The sequence below is a fragment of the Amia ocellicauda genome, chromosome 8 (assembly GCF_036373705.1).
Source record: "Amia ocellicauda isolate fAmiCal2 chromosome 8, fAmiCal2.hap1, whole genome shotgun sequence".
In the NCBI taxonomy this organism is placed as follows: Eukaryota; Metazoa; Chordata; class Actinopteri; order Amiiformes; family Amiidae; genus Amia; species Amia ocellicauda.
Window position 1 is genome coordinate 23,634,886 of NC_089857.1, and position 16,028 is coordinate 23,650,913.

Below are 16,028 nucleotides of genomic sequence, written 5' to 3' on the forward strand. Positions count from 1 at the left end.
GCAGCGCCTCTCGCATTGGATTGTGGAAGCTATTACCATGGCCTACGAGTCCACCGGCCCACTTGACTGGAAGCATTGCCATCATGGGCCCTTTATCAAGGCGCCCCCTTGGCAGACATTTATGCAGCTGCAGCTTAGGCTTTACCACTTACATTTGTCCAGTTCTACAGGTTTGATGTGATGCGACCTGTCGATGTGTTCCCAGGGTCTGTCATGCATCCTACAGGTACATTGCCTTATGAGGCTGCCCTGTATATAGTTTGTTCATTATTGCATTGTGTTGCTTGTACCCAGCTATATATATATATATATATATATATACACCGATCAGCCATAACATTATGACCACCTGCCTAATATTGTGTAGGTCCCCCTTTTGCCACCAAAACAGCCCTGACCCGTCGAGGCATGGACTCCACTAGACCTCTGAAGGTGTGCTGTGGTATCTGGCACCAAGATGTTAGCAGCAGATCCTTTAAGTCCTGTAAGTTGCGAGGTGGGGCCTCCATGGATTGGACTTGTTTGTCCAGCACATCCCACAGATGCTCGATTGGACTGAGATCTGGGGAATTTGGAGGCCAAGTCAACACCTTGAACTCGTTGTTGTGTTCCTCAGACCATTCCTGAACAATTTTTGCTTTGTGGCAGGGTGCATTATCCTGCTGAAAGAGGCCAATGCCATCAGGGAATATCGTTTCCATGAAAGGGTGTACATGGTCTGCAACAATGCTTAGGTAGGTGGTACGTGTCAAAGTAACATCCACATGAATGGCCTCCACCGGCTTGCCTTCTTCCTATAGTGCATCCTGGTGCCATGTGTTCTCCAGGTAAGCGACGCACATGTACCCAGCCTTCCACGTGATGTAAAAGAAAACGTGATTCATCAGACCAGGCCACCTTCTTCCATTGCTCCATGGTCCAGTTCTGATGCTCACGTGGCCATTATAGGCGCTTTCGGCAGTGGACAGGGGTCAGCATGGGCACCCTGACTGGTCTGTGTCTACGCAGCCCCATATGCAACAAACTGCGATGCACTGTGTGTTCTGACCCCTTTCTATCAGAACCAGCATTCACTTTTTCAGCAATTTGAGCTACAGTAGCTCGTCTGTTGGATCGGACCACACGGGCCAGCCTTCGCTCCCCACGTGCATCAGTGAGCCTTGGCCGCCCATGACCCTGTCACCGGTTCACCGCTTTTCCTTCCTTGGACCACTTTTGGTAGGTACTGACCACTGCAGACCGGGAACACCCCACAAGAGCTGCAGTTTTGGAGATGCTCTGACCCAGTCGTCTAGCCATCACAATTTGGCCCTTGTCAAAGTCGCTCAGATCCTTACGCTTGCCCATTTTTCCTGCTTCTAACACATCAACTTTGAGGACAAAATGTTCACTTGCTGCCTAATATATCCCACCCACTGACAGGTGCCATGATAACGAGATTATCAGTGTTATTCACTTCACCTGTCAATGGTCATAATGTTATGGCTGATCGGTGTATATACACAGTACTGTGCAAAAGTTTTAGGCAGGTGTGAAAAAATGCTGTAAAGTAAGAATGCTTTCAAAAATAGACATGTTAATAGATTATATTTATCAATTAAGAAAATGCAAAGTGAGTGAACAGAAGAAAAATCTACATCAAATCAATATTTGGTGTGACCACAATTTGCCTTCAAAACAGCATCAATTCTGCTCCTGTAGGATCAGGCGTTCTCTGCCATGTTAATGCACGGAGGGCGCACAAGTTGCTTCATTGCTTGCACCATATATTGTGCAAGTAGATATACGGCCTCGCTCCTAGATGCAGTAGTAGAGCAGCTGGACTTACTATTGTGAGCAGAGAGCGTAAGAGTTTAGCACTGTAGCCCTGCTTTGTATATGCTGGTTACATTCGCAACCTATCATTTTTATTTGTACCTGTAAGCATGCTTCAACCTCTGTTTGCTTGTAGGGGACATTCCTCACTTCCTTTTTCTTATTGATTATTTTAGCAAATTGCAGAGTACAGGAAATATTGCATAATACATCATTACATGATACTTCAATTGTTAAAGTAAAATTCCTGTAATTTCCTTTTCATGTCCTGAAGAATTTATAAAAATATGTCTAAAGCAATCACTTTCAAGATGTAATCTCACACTTGGGTTGTGTCCTCAAGACTGCTGTTTCACTGACTTCCAGAGAAACACCTTTTTTCAGGCATCAAAAGTTGTCTGCATCTGTCATGTTTCAAGCAGATACCATTATACCATATTAATGCAGCAGCATCACCAGTGCTCGTGAAATATAGCAAGCTCATTTGGACAAAAATGACAAGGTGTTGTAATTCAGCCATTTTAATTTAAATTACTTAAAGCATAACATTTGGGATTAAACTCTTATGGAAATATAGCCTTGTGTGTGCTACACATTGTAAATGTGTACACATTTCTGGGATCTTTGAATATCTGCATCTGTGTTTCATACAAACTGGAAAACTGCATTCACATATGTAGTCAATTGTAGTAACAAGCTAAATCTGATCTGTTTTGTACATCCTGATTCCCCAAGGCCATACAATGTAATTTATCAGCTGTGATCAGAGCCTCTATCCAATATGTTTGAGAAAAAGCAGCCCCAAATCAAAATCAGCAACAAAGTCATCCTATAATGCCAAATTAAAATGAATTAACATATTAATTTTACAAATGTAAATAAAACGGTTCTATTCATGAAAGAATATACCAGGCTATTGCATCCTACAGTAAGACAATATCTGAATTACAGTAATTAAGCCAATGAACCTGGAACATGAGTCAAACAAACAAATAGCACTTAAAACATGAATTCAGAATTCATTGTCAGTGATGAGACTCTCCTTAATTCACTTCTCAGCAGAATAACTATCTATACCAGTGTTTTTCCAATCCAGTCCACTAGGGTCACAGTCCAGTAGGTTTCATAAATTTCTTGCACTAGACCATGAGAAAGGTTATCATTATTTTAGTTAATGAACTAAGATCTAACTAAGATCTAAGGTAGAATGAACGTTTCAGATTTCAAAGGATCAGATTTGAAAACAGAGAGCATGAACTTCCAAATGGTATTTATAGTTTTCTTATAGTCTTGTTTGACACACCTTGATGTGTGGTGCAGTCACAAACTTTTAAGGGATGTCACCAGTTATATTACAGAATGGTTATAAAATTGATTATTGATTATTTCTATAAAATGTAAGCCTTTAAAATAATGTAATGTCAAAGTAGAATAAACAATAACCTAAATAGACTCATTGGTAAAAAACATTTTTATAAATGATATGCAATGAAAATGCAGAAGAAAAATATTCTGAAAGTCTTAAAGCCTGTCATATAGCTGAATATCCTGGACTATCATAGCACGCATCAATCCCAAAAATCATTGACTTTCTTGACTTTCAAAAGGTAAATTTTTTTCTGCATTTTCAGTGAATATCACTTATTTAAAGAAATGTTACCACTTAGTCTATTTTGGTTATTATTAATTCTACTTTAACTAATAATGAAACCTATGAAGATGATAATTCCAGGAAAATTGCTTTCATCTATTTCCTCCCTGGATCTGAGTAAACTTTCCCATGCGAAGAAAAAGTCTTACAAATTAAAACCATTCCAATGTACAATTATTGTAAAACAGTAAACTTAAAAAGCTCTCACATTGTAAGGAAAACAATACTTTCATTAGTTTTAGTTGTTAAATTAGAAAGTCCAGTGTTACACTATGTGATGAAACTGACATAAATGAATGCATTACATTTCTTAAAGGGGAACAAGGTTCCTAAAATGTGGTTATGTGTCTTTACGTGTTGCTATAGTGTCAGGGTGTCAGACTCCAGTCCGGGGGGCCGCAGTGTCTGCTGGGTTTTGTTGCAGCCCAGCTCTTGGCTCCTTAATTGGTCTAATTAAACAATGAACTGGATACATTTAACACTTCTCTCCAGACTCTGAAATGTTCTGTGGGTTCAATGTTTTGAGTCATAAACAAATTGCCTACCCGAGTAAATAAAGACATGAATTAAGTAATTAGCAGATCCTGTTGGAAATAAAACATAATCATTATATTATCACTCATTAAGTTACCATAGTATGAAATATTACATTTTAAATATATACCATAACACTTGAATTCCATTATGTACTTATTTTATTCAGTACATAATCCTAGAGGCCTTAATATATCATAAGAACATTATCTATAGTAATTGAACATAAAATTACATTATTTTCCACTTAAACTGCTTTGGAAAATTAGCCAATGTAAACCGATTTAAATCTCATCCTATCAGTATATTTATTTTTTGATCTATTCAAAGCCTGTTGTCCTCATTCTGCTTAGGTCATTCTGAAGATGCAGGTCAAGAAAGGAGAGATCTACAAGACCACTCAAACATATCTATTGCTTTGTGAGTTTACGTTTTAAAGAGCGTTTTTATACAGAAGTGAATCATGTGATGTAAACAGGTGCAAGCTGATTGTAAATAAGTGTAATGCAGAAAAGGATAAATATATATAAGTCGGATGTGATTAACATCTATAACTGCAACAGCTAAAGCAAGCAGTGTTTATTGTGCTGGAAGCTTCTTACATCAAATGGTATAACAGGACATGTACTTGAATTTTTACTGTAAATGTCAAGGACTTGATGTGCGTCACTTGGAGGGAGCACACACACTTCTTCTCCACAATAGTAAACACTATGAATTCCACCACTTACACAAGAGCTCTTTGATGTTGTTTGTTCACTGCAGCCATTTTAAGGGATCATGTCTGGGGGCTTTATAAAATGACATTCACAAAGAAAAGGCTTGTACAGGATGTAAAAGAAAAAAACAGCTTTTATATTTCTCAGGAGACACCCTTATCCAGGGCAACTTACAATATGTCACATTATTTTGTACATGCAATTACCCATTCATACAGCTGGGTTTTTACTAGAGTAATCTCAGTAATGTACCTCACTCAAGGGTACAACAGCTGGGATTGAACCATTCCCCCAGACTGCTGTCTATAGGTGAAATGTCTGAGCACTTGTAAATCTTGAAAACCAACAAACCTGTCAACACAATGTAGCCTATAATATTTGGCAATTATTTGTGATATTACACAAGGCTGTATGATTTCTGTAGCTCAAGGCACATGACACATTTTTTTTCCTTTCCTGAGTCTTGTGTATGCAGGCTGCTACTCATAAATAATTTTTATTACTACTTACACCAGTTCAAAATTAAAAATACAGTGCTTGTTCTCAATGCAATAGTACTAAAAAGTGCATTGGCACTGGTAATGTAATTTCTTAAAATTTTGAGAAAGGGGGTAATTTAAATGAACAAATGTCCAAATACAGAGGAATAACAGCATTGAATTCAAATGTAATACAGGAGAACACTCATGTAAAAATACTGCAAGACATTTTTGTACAGTATACAACAGTATAAAAAAAACCTGTTAAACCCTCTGTTACTGATGCTAATTATGTTATAACACTAAGTGGAATTAATATGAATAGCTAGTTCTTTATTTTGTAGGTGGGCATGAAAAAAGGGGTAGAGGAGAAGGAAGTAAAAAGAGGGGGATGTGAATATGTGTATTTTCCAAAGATACCACTAGTACTATTACAATGAAAAATATTCATACCACACACCATTCACGCCATTAATATGCTTTGTATTTACTATATCTCCAAGTAAGAGCAAGCTTACAAACTATCTATCTCATTAACTGCTCTCTGAATTGAGGCTCAACATGCAGTATCTTTGCCTAGATATTTCGGTAAGTATTAAATTATCTAGTAGAGGTAGCTTCTCTACTAGTAATCTAAAATGTATAACCTTAAAACATTCATCATAGCATGAATTTTGAATTCCACCTGTGATACTTTATTTTTCATTTTTTAATTATGTCCTTCAATCTAATTAGGTTATGTATTTACTCTGGAAAATTATTGCATATGTGAATAACTCATTGCCTCTCTGTTTGAACTGTAAGTGCATAAGAGACCCTATTGTTAATTTTGCTTATCTTTTCTAACAGTGTCTACCTGGCATAGGATTCAGATTATGAGTTTTCTCTTGTGCCCTTGATGTATTTGTATCCTTGTAGTGTTTCCTCCAGTTGTTTCTTCAGTTGTACTGTAATCCCTACCTTCCACTGTTCTTTCTATGTTCCTTCTTCGATGTAGAGCTTTCTCCAACCTGACGCCAAGGTGAAGTGGTTGTATTACCTATTGTCTATGAGAGGTTTCATTGTCAATATATTCAGTGCCTTGTTTTAGACTAGCTGTAAATTATACTGAGTTGTTTTGTAAAATGTATAAAAAGTCTAGAAATTAACTGCATATTGTAACCTTTTCAACTTGAATTTACCAGAACAATGAGAGAACTGTGAGGTTTCAATATTACTGTTTACAGGAAACATAAGAACAGATGGAATGAATTAAAATGCATGACATGTAAATGAAGCACAAAATACAACAGAAAATATACACTATTCTCTTTAACTAATAATTTCCAATAAATTGCTTAATCTATAAATAGTGTAATACATTCAGTAAATTAAATAACACAAATTAAATTCTGGGATTGATTTGATGTCAAATTTCCCTCTATCTCTGCATGTGTCCCCTGAATGCAGCATGCCTGTCTGTCAGGCTAGGTGATAAAATGTATTGTATTATGTACCAGCTTATGTAAACACAAAGAAGGCCAGGACACACTATCTCAGCAGGGTTTAGTCCAGAATTATCTCAAGTCAACAGAGAGGGTGGGTTGAGAAGTCAAATCTACTAGTACATGCAGATCAACCATCATACATTGGCTGGACATTATACCAATCAACTGTGGTGAGCTGCTGTCTAGAAAGCCAATGAGGAACCACCACATTGCCTCAGATTGCAAACCATGAATTTGAGCTGTCCAATCAGCACGGACAAGGAAAGTGTGGAAAGAGCTAGAGCACTCTAATGAAAGAGGTTCACACACTAAAAATACTAATTTGAGAGGACAACAGGTTCTGAACAGGTTCATAAGATAAAGAAGTTTGCTGAATTCGGTCTTGTTTGAACCTCAGTTTTAAACTTCACTTAACGTCCATGTGCACTTCTGAAGGTGCTGGAATTATCCTAATCCCAGAAATGAAGACAAGCCAGAACCTAGCCTTGAGTTACAGTGAACATATGGGTAATTCGAACTTTAATTGCAATTGCATTCTTCAAACTGAGTTTCATCTGATCAATGGACACCTAAGAGTTTGAATCCTTCGAACTCTTACAACACGCTTGAATGATGCAGAAGATTTCTGGAGATTTTCCTGTAGAACAACCTTCCACAAGCCTGGGATCTGCAATGCTTATCACACATTCTTTGCAGGCATAAACTGATACTTTTAACCTTACATATTAAATATTTTAACATATTCACACATAAATGTATGTGATATAATCTGTTAAGATATTATTCCTATTTATTTAATGTTTGAGTTTAATGAGAACTATTGTAAATGTTAATGTGCATTCTACAGATATTCACTCTTCTACTTTTAGTCATTGTAAATCTAAATTTAACAGGAGTTAATAGTATTTGGATTTGCATATAGACCCTGCGCATATCTAAAGTAATAGCAATTACTTCTTATAAGAGTTAGAGGGGTCACCAGTGCAAAAATAATTATAATTTTGTGCATTAGATAATGAGACAGCATATAATTTTTAATAGCACAAAATACTAACGCAGTTTATTTCAGATTCTGGTGGATTGGCTATAGTATGTCTTTTAGCATTTGTAAACATATAACCTGTATAAATGTATATTTTGTTAGTATAAATATGTATACATTCACTGGTATGTAACAGTAGGATGTTTATGATAATGTAGATTAAGCTTTCAAGTGGTTGAGTGTTGAAATGTGATTGTTTTGTTTTTATAAACCATTGCTAGTTATTGTACATGAATGTGAGTGGGACGCATACCTTCATACTACAAAGCATGTTTAAGAAATGACAAAATGTTTAATGATTAAATATTTACAATGTATTCATTTAAATAAAGCTCCACATGTAAAATAAATAACTTACTTCCACAAGACACCGTCTGATGCATGCAGATTATTGAAAGTTTCTTGTGCACCTCCATTATGGCAGGTTGGCCCATGGCTCTAGAGCTTATAAGTGTTGAGAAGAGCACATTGAATTCGTGCTTCATTTGGTATGATGAAAAAGGGTAGATTAGGAATATGTTTATAGTATGACTTAAATAGGTGCTCATATATAAACATTCTACTGAATGGTATTGTTAACTGTTTTTCTATGCATTATTGTGAAGCTTTATACCCATGTGTCATTCCTACTAGTGGTTTAGCTGGGGAGGAGTGAAACTCATACTCTGCTAGAGTCAGTGTCAGTGTCAGGTAGGAGGTAAATCCTTGCAGAATAGGTTTTTTGTTCTCTGTTTTTTGTTTTGTTATAGACAGTTCCCTTCTGTAAACAAGAAGATTTATCCATGTTATAATAGCCCATTTATTGTGTTCCATAGAGAAACAGTGGATTGTACCAGAAGCAACCTTAGGCCATTTTATTTTGCACACAATAAACTTCCAGTATAAAATGATTCTCCTTAGACTGTGACTCTCCCATGTTACTTTAATATTCAGATTAATGTTTGTCTTAATTCATTATTGTAGACATTAAACCCCCAAAGTACATTAGGCTTAAATTATCAGTATATCTGACTAATTACTTTTCCTCTTCTTATATTATTAGTTAAGTTGTTGCTTGAATAAAATATATTTTCATTTATATGTTCATTTATTCTAACAAATGTGGGGTTTACTGACTAAGGAACTGCCTATTTTCAACTATACACTACAGGTCAAAAGTTTTAGAACTTTCTTCCAGTTTTTATTGAAATTTACCCAGTTTAATGTCTCAGTGTACTCTGAAATTAAAGCATAGAACAAATAAACAATTGGAGATAAAAAATAAATTAAGGAATCGTTTTGTTTAACAAAATGTAAACCTTTAAGCTGAAAAATCCCTCAAGTACCCTTAAAAGGGCACCGAATCCATGTGCTTCTCTTTAATCCCATGTGTACCCTTCACTGTTGTGTTGTTTGCCAAGTGTTTGGTATCCCTAAACAATGTGAAACATTCTCTGATGTGAAAAAAATGTTTTTATACCCCCCTGCATTTACCCCCCCCCCCCCCTTTGCATTCTGAAATGGGGGGGTGGGGGCATACTTGGTCTGAGTAGGAATACAAAATCTCATAAAATATTGACAGTCCAGACAGTCTAATGATCAAAACAAGACCATCTACGTTTTGGTAGAAGCAACACACACCTGTAGAGAGCTCAAAATGGCAAGATGGAAAACTCTGTTTACAGTGTACTAATACACAATGATTTTACATAATTGGATCTGAACTTCCCTGTGTTTGATAGAACATGAAATAATATATACTGGATTAATTGTTAGGTTGTTCTGTACAAAACAAGCCTATTTGCAAAGAAATCCGATCAGAATGATGGCGGGTGACACGGAAACTGTGAATCGGATGTGTTTGAAAATGAAATGCGCTGGTCGCCAAGAGAATAAGCTTTCAAACAATGTGTGCATTGTAGGAATACAGTGTAACTTCTATGCACAGGAGCTGTGTGTAACACTGTCAAAAAATGCTTAATAGGGTGTAGTAACACAGTATATAACTATGAAATGTGCATTATTTTCCGTTTTTGGTAACCTAAACTTTTTTTAACCTCTGTCAGTTTACCGCTTACCTTTGTAACATTTCAGGTTATTCACTGGACTTGAACTGCTTAAATTTCAATAAAAACTGGAAAATGGGGGTGTTCTAAAACTTTTGACCGAAATTATATGTATTTAGTATGCCTTAATACAATTATACTTTTTTAAATAAAATATTGATTCTACATTTTTCATTTGATTTTTGTTGAGATACTTGAACATTGATTTTTTTTAACTTTGCTAAGTCACTGTTCACTTCTTCATTGTTTAATTATTAATTGTTTAATAATTTAGCTGAAAACCAGAATTGCAAGATCAAATTTCTTTTGGGTTTTGAATCGAACTATCATATATGGTAATAATTAAACCTGCTTCACAAGACATCAAAGAGTCCCTTAAACACTCAGCCTTAAAAAGATTTATGATTTGAGGAATTGTGTGGGCAGGGGACTTAAAAATTATAAAAAAAACACAAATTCCTAGGCTAATTTTAATGCATACATAGTTTGCATGTATTATTCTGTTTTAAAATACTAAGCTAATGTTAAGTGTATAACTGAGTAATGAGGACAGATTCTTCTGCTGGAGACTTAAAAACCGGAACCATATATTCTTAAGCAAAACTATGTTGTAGATAAATTCAACATGTTTTTAGTTTTGCCTTTTAAAAGAATACTTAGAACCTAGAACTCATAGCCCATATAGTTAAACACAAGTATTCCACATTTGCTAAACAGATTTAAAACATAAGATTACAATTGAGAGGGGGGCATTCAGGCCATCTTGCTCATTTGAATTTTTGCGGCTAATTTAATCCAGAACTTTTTCTTGAAGGAACTCAGAGTCAACCTCTATTGCATTGTTAGATCATTTCAGACCACGAGCAATTCAATTCAACAAGAAAGAGCACAAAAACAAGACTGCTGCTATGTCCAGGAGATGGTTGCTGATTTACAGTCTGAACATGTGTGTCTTAATTAGATATTGAAGGTGGTCCATGTGCGGGCCTTACCTTAACCAATTTTTTTATTTCCCATTCAGTAGTTTGAATACTGGAATCAGATCCCATCATAATAACCTCTGCTCCAAAGTTAAAATATTATTTTTGAGACATTCCAATATCACTGGGTTGTATGGATGTATACAGTCTTTAAAAAAAAAAAAGCAAAATGATTTAGTAATTAGATATCTAACGTCAAGTAAATTAGAGCATAAAGACTGCAGAATCTCTGCTATGGAGAAAGTGGGGTTTAAACATGTCCTTGCTAGGTCATTAAGACGAGAAATCTCTTGAAGATGTGACTTTACTGGAGAAAAAGCTTTCACTGCCTGAGAAGGAGCTTGAAGAGACAGGGAGCATCAAATGTTTCACAAGGTGTGATGAAAGTGGACAATTGATTTAAATTTAAATTTGCTGTACAGTGGATTGCATAAGTATTCACCCCACAGGGACTTTGGGAAAGTTTTTGTTGCAATCTGAAACTAAAATGCATTTAATTGGGATTTCCTGTCACCGATCTACATAAAGTATTACATAATGTCAATGTTGGAAAACAAATCTATTATCTTTTTAATTTAACTACAAATAAAAACTGAAAAACCTGAGTGCATAAGTATTCACCCCCTTACTTATGACACACTTAAACAATCTATGGTGTAGCCAATTGCCTGCTAAGAAGTCACTTAATTAGCTGAATAGAGTTCATAGTTCTATTCCTTGATTCCTTCTTCAAAAATGTGTATATTTATTAAAGGAAATAGTGCTCTTCCACGGTTCAGTAGGTCTTCATTTAGGTTTCCTTTGATCCTTATTTTTTTTCAAAATACTTGAAGGAGTGTTGGGAATTAAAATCTTGTGTTGGAAATTAAAATCCCTTCAATCTTTCTTTGCTTGGTAGTATATCTCAGAGTTGGTTTCCTACTTTGTATGCTAGTATCATGTCTATCAAACTTTAAATTCCGCAACGTGATCCCAAATCTGATCTTCAGTAGTCAGTAAGACCTACTTTGTTATTGCACATGTGCCATGGAGACAGCTCCAAACAGTGGTCAAAGGAATTCAGTGTTTGAAGAAATTAGCATCACAAAACAAGAGATGAAGAATCTGTTCTTACAGCTATGTGGGAGCCTCATGCATACATTAAAAACAGCTTCATGAATTTCATGGTCGATCTGCATATGGCATTTGATAAGTACTGAAATGTTAACATATGTCAGGTACTATATGATAACAGCAATAACAACTTACAGTTTTATAGGCAGTTTGTGTCAGTGTTAAAGAAAAGTGTTTTAGTCTAATATTAAATGGGGAATGGAGGATTAGCGCAATAACAATCTAACCTATGGATAGGGATTATTGTGTCCTCTGTGTTCATCATGGGCAACTATAAGGCACATTTTGATAGAATGTGAAATGGGTCTTAGTGTAGCTGTTATGGTTTGGAGCTCCCCACTCGGGATTCGAGCCGGACTGCATAGACACTCCTCCGACTGCTGTGTGCCACACAGCTCCACCCAGTAGAGCAATAAGCCTGCTATGCCAAAATAGTAGGTCAACCAGTGCGGAAGATTTATGACTGTACTAATTTTACAGAGGGGTTAGGCCACCTGTCATGTACACTATGAGCTGTGATATTTGAACTTAGCATTTGAAGGATCACGTAACATGATCAATAAATTGCTATTGGTCCCATCAAAACATTACACACAAGGGATAACAATTTTCCATTCATGGGAACAACCAACAAAGAAAGTTAATAAAACCAAACCACATCTAGGACTGGAAGCTTCTAGCAATTGGAAAATGCAGTTGGTCAACAGCTTATATTTCCACCTGAACTTGCCACCACTAACCTTCGACCAGACATTATACTGTGGTCTGGATCAGCATGCCTTTTTCACCTGGTAGAATTAATAGTGCCATGGAAAGATGCTGTTGATGAAACATACGAGAGGAAGAGACTTCGGTTTGCTCAACTAGCTGCTGAAGTGTAACAACTAGGATGGAGAGTCCGGGTTTAACCAGTGATAGTGGGCTGTAGTGGGATTCTACAACCATTCTCAGAGATGTCAGTTTTAGCACTCAAATGCTGCCCAACATAGAAAAGAGTTTATCTGAAACAGCAGAGAGGAGCAGCTACTAGTTGTGGTTGAGACATTAGCACAAAGGGAAAGAAAGTAAAGCTGATGCATGGGTAAGTAGGGCTGAACTGAGTGGGGGATGGGGGGTAGTGGTTTTGGGATGCCAAATCATCGTCACACACTCTTGAGGTGTAGTGGGTTAGTCGACTAAACACCAAGGACAGAAGGTCCTAAACTTAAAGAACCCAGAGAACCCTAATGAGCTATGGTTGATCCCTGGAGCCAGCATCGCAGCTGCAGTATGTGCTGATGCACTGGGTAGGCAAGATAAGATTATCCCCAGAGTCAACATCACACTTCAGCCATCAGTAACAGGTGGATCCATCTACATAATCAGATGGAAGGAAACATACAAGGATGGAGAAACAGATGGATTACTCTCATGCAAATGGATCACATTAGGTTAATGTAAAGGTAAGTATTCATTATCTTAGTGAGATCTGAGTTAAAGTTAAATTAACATCTATTCTCAGGTTATGGAAATTGTTTTTAAATATATCTACAGAAAAAAAAAACTATTAAATCATAGCAAACTGAGATGTGTAACATATTGCATTTTCCTTTACTTCACTTTGTAGTCATTGTTTATTCTATTACATGCTCTCTGACTCTCTGACTGTTATTTTGTATTTGACCTGTATGTAATACTAGTGAACTGATCAACTTCCGTATAATTTTCCGGGAAGTGTACAAAAGAAGCAAATTTGTAATTATCATGCTTATTACCTGTTATATGAGGCAGAATTACTGCAGATATTTCTCACTGCTGATTTTAACCATTTTTTAATTTGATACTCAGAATTAATTAAACACTGGCTATTTTGCAGTGAAGGTCCTTATCTGAAAATATTCTGAATAAAACTGTTTTGCATGTAGAGGCTGTTGTAACTAGAAAGAGGCACCTGAAAAAACATAAAAGTAGGTGAAAACCACACTGAGTTATACTTGTATGTACTGGCCATTTTATATTTAGCAGTTATGATACTATGCTATATTTTGATACTAGTCATGATACAGAATTGTCAACATTCCTCATAATCAGACCCCTGCCCATACCCTTTGTGTTCTTCATTTTAACATGTATTTTAATATACTTATTAGTTTTATGTTAATATAAAAAGTTTTCTTATACGTGCCTTTTCTAGAACTTAATTTATCAATTCACCTTTACTTCCACAACAGGACATTGTTAGTCACATATTTCTCATGTATTCCATAACAGTTTAATTGCATCTACTGCACCATTAAAGGTAAGTTAAATAATGAGGAAGTTGGTTGGTTTTCAGGTGATTTTTGAAAATGGATGGATCTTAAACTCAGGTAAGATATTTTTTCATGATGTATTAATGCTAGCTTCCCTCCACACCTGTTCTCCTCTTTTTTTGTCTCTACAGGTGCTATCCTCATAGTTTCCAACACTTCCATTACAAACAAACTAGAAAGAAACATCTTTTGCAAAAAACACAAAATTCTTTCTCCAAATGTTGAAATATCAATGTGTCATCTTTCCTTTGAAATGACCAGAATCAGGCTTTTGTTCAAGTTAAGATTTAAATAGAACCATACACAAATACAAGATTCAAGAATAAAGATGTCATTACCCTACACAGTCCTTCCTCACTGTTTTTCAGCAGCCCAGAGTACCAGAGTACATGTACGTCATAGTAAAACTGAGTGTTGTACGGTTGTAATTTTCTTCTGTTCTTCCCAACCTGCCTAAGGGTTGATAATCTATTTTAGTTCTTGTTCTTCTTGTTCCTGCAGTGATTGTTTTTCAGATGTTAAAATACCTTATTTTATAGTGAACCTTACACTTTCACATTTCAAATAGTGTTAATACATTTAATATCATGCATGATATCTGGATCATATAAGCCTATAACCACAAACAGTGGAATTTCCATTTAACAGTTCATTTTTTGGTGAATATGTATCAAATTACTTACATACAAGTTTACTTTTGAATTAAAGGGGCACCATTTCATTACAATTCATAGAAATCAACATTTTATAGAAATTCTTGTCACAGGTGGTCAATATGTAGACTGTATAAATGCTGTGTTTTGGACCAGGGATTGTGCTTTCTAAATTGTTACAATTAAGCAATAGCAGCAATGATTACTTGTTACTGCTAGAATAGTACTGAAACAGCAGAATTAACACAAGGTCAGTCTCGGACTACAGATACAGAATTATACCACTGCCTCAGACAGTTTGAGTAATTTGTGAACACATCACACACAAACATTATACAAGAGACCCATTTATTTTGTTTTTACTCATTTAATGGGATTCAAGAATTCTTAGGTAAATGACCGTTTGGCAGTTTAGTATAACATTCGTGTGGCTCTGTTGTTGATACCAGATATTTGTAAAGACCATCTGGTAGGTCTGTAAACAAGAAACTTCTTAAATTTAACTAAATCCTTCCATTTCTTAACCCTTAACTTTTGAAAGGTGTACATTTAAAGAATGACATCCACTTTATTCAAGAAATCAAAAACTCCCACTTTTAGTAAAGAAACTCAATTAATAATTATTGTTGTAGATTAAAATCCAATGCTTTTATTCCTGCTCTTCCATAACACAATTAATACAACTATGGTGTGCTACAACTTGCAAATACAAAACCTCTGCTTTCGTAGAGCCCGACAGAATATCCTGTGAAGAGTTATGAAAATAGGATGTAAAACATGCAGAACTACCTGATCTGATATAATAGATATTCAGGGTCTTGTAAATCCAGCATATTTTGGGTCACACAAGGCTGCTGCTTTCATTTGCTAAATCTGCACGAGGTGAGCTAGCAGAGGAATTTTGATCGAGACAGTCAGTCTTGCATAGTGCGGATTACTAGTGCTTTCCATTTTACCTTACAAAGCTTTGATGCAAGTTGGATTTAGATTAAAAACAAGTTGCCATTATACTAACTTTAACTGCCTAAGTATCGTCAGCGGTCCTTGGTGCCCAAGGTACATCTTTCCCAAAAATCCATCCAAAAGAACAAGACAAGACAGAATCTAGTCTCATTCAGGGCAATGTGGTCCAGACTAAGGCAGTGAGCAAAAGATGTGAATCATCCTTCAGTAGGCAAACACAAATGTATGAAAGATGAGGGTGTAATAGTCCAAGAAC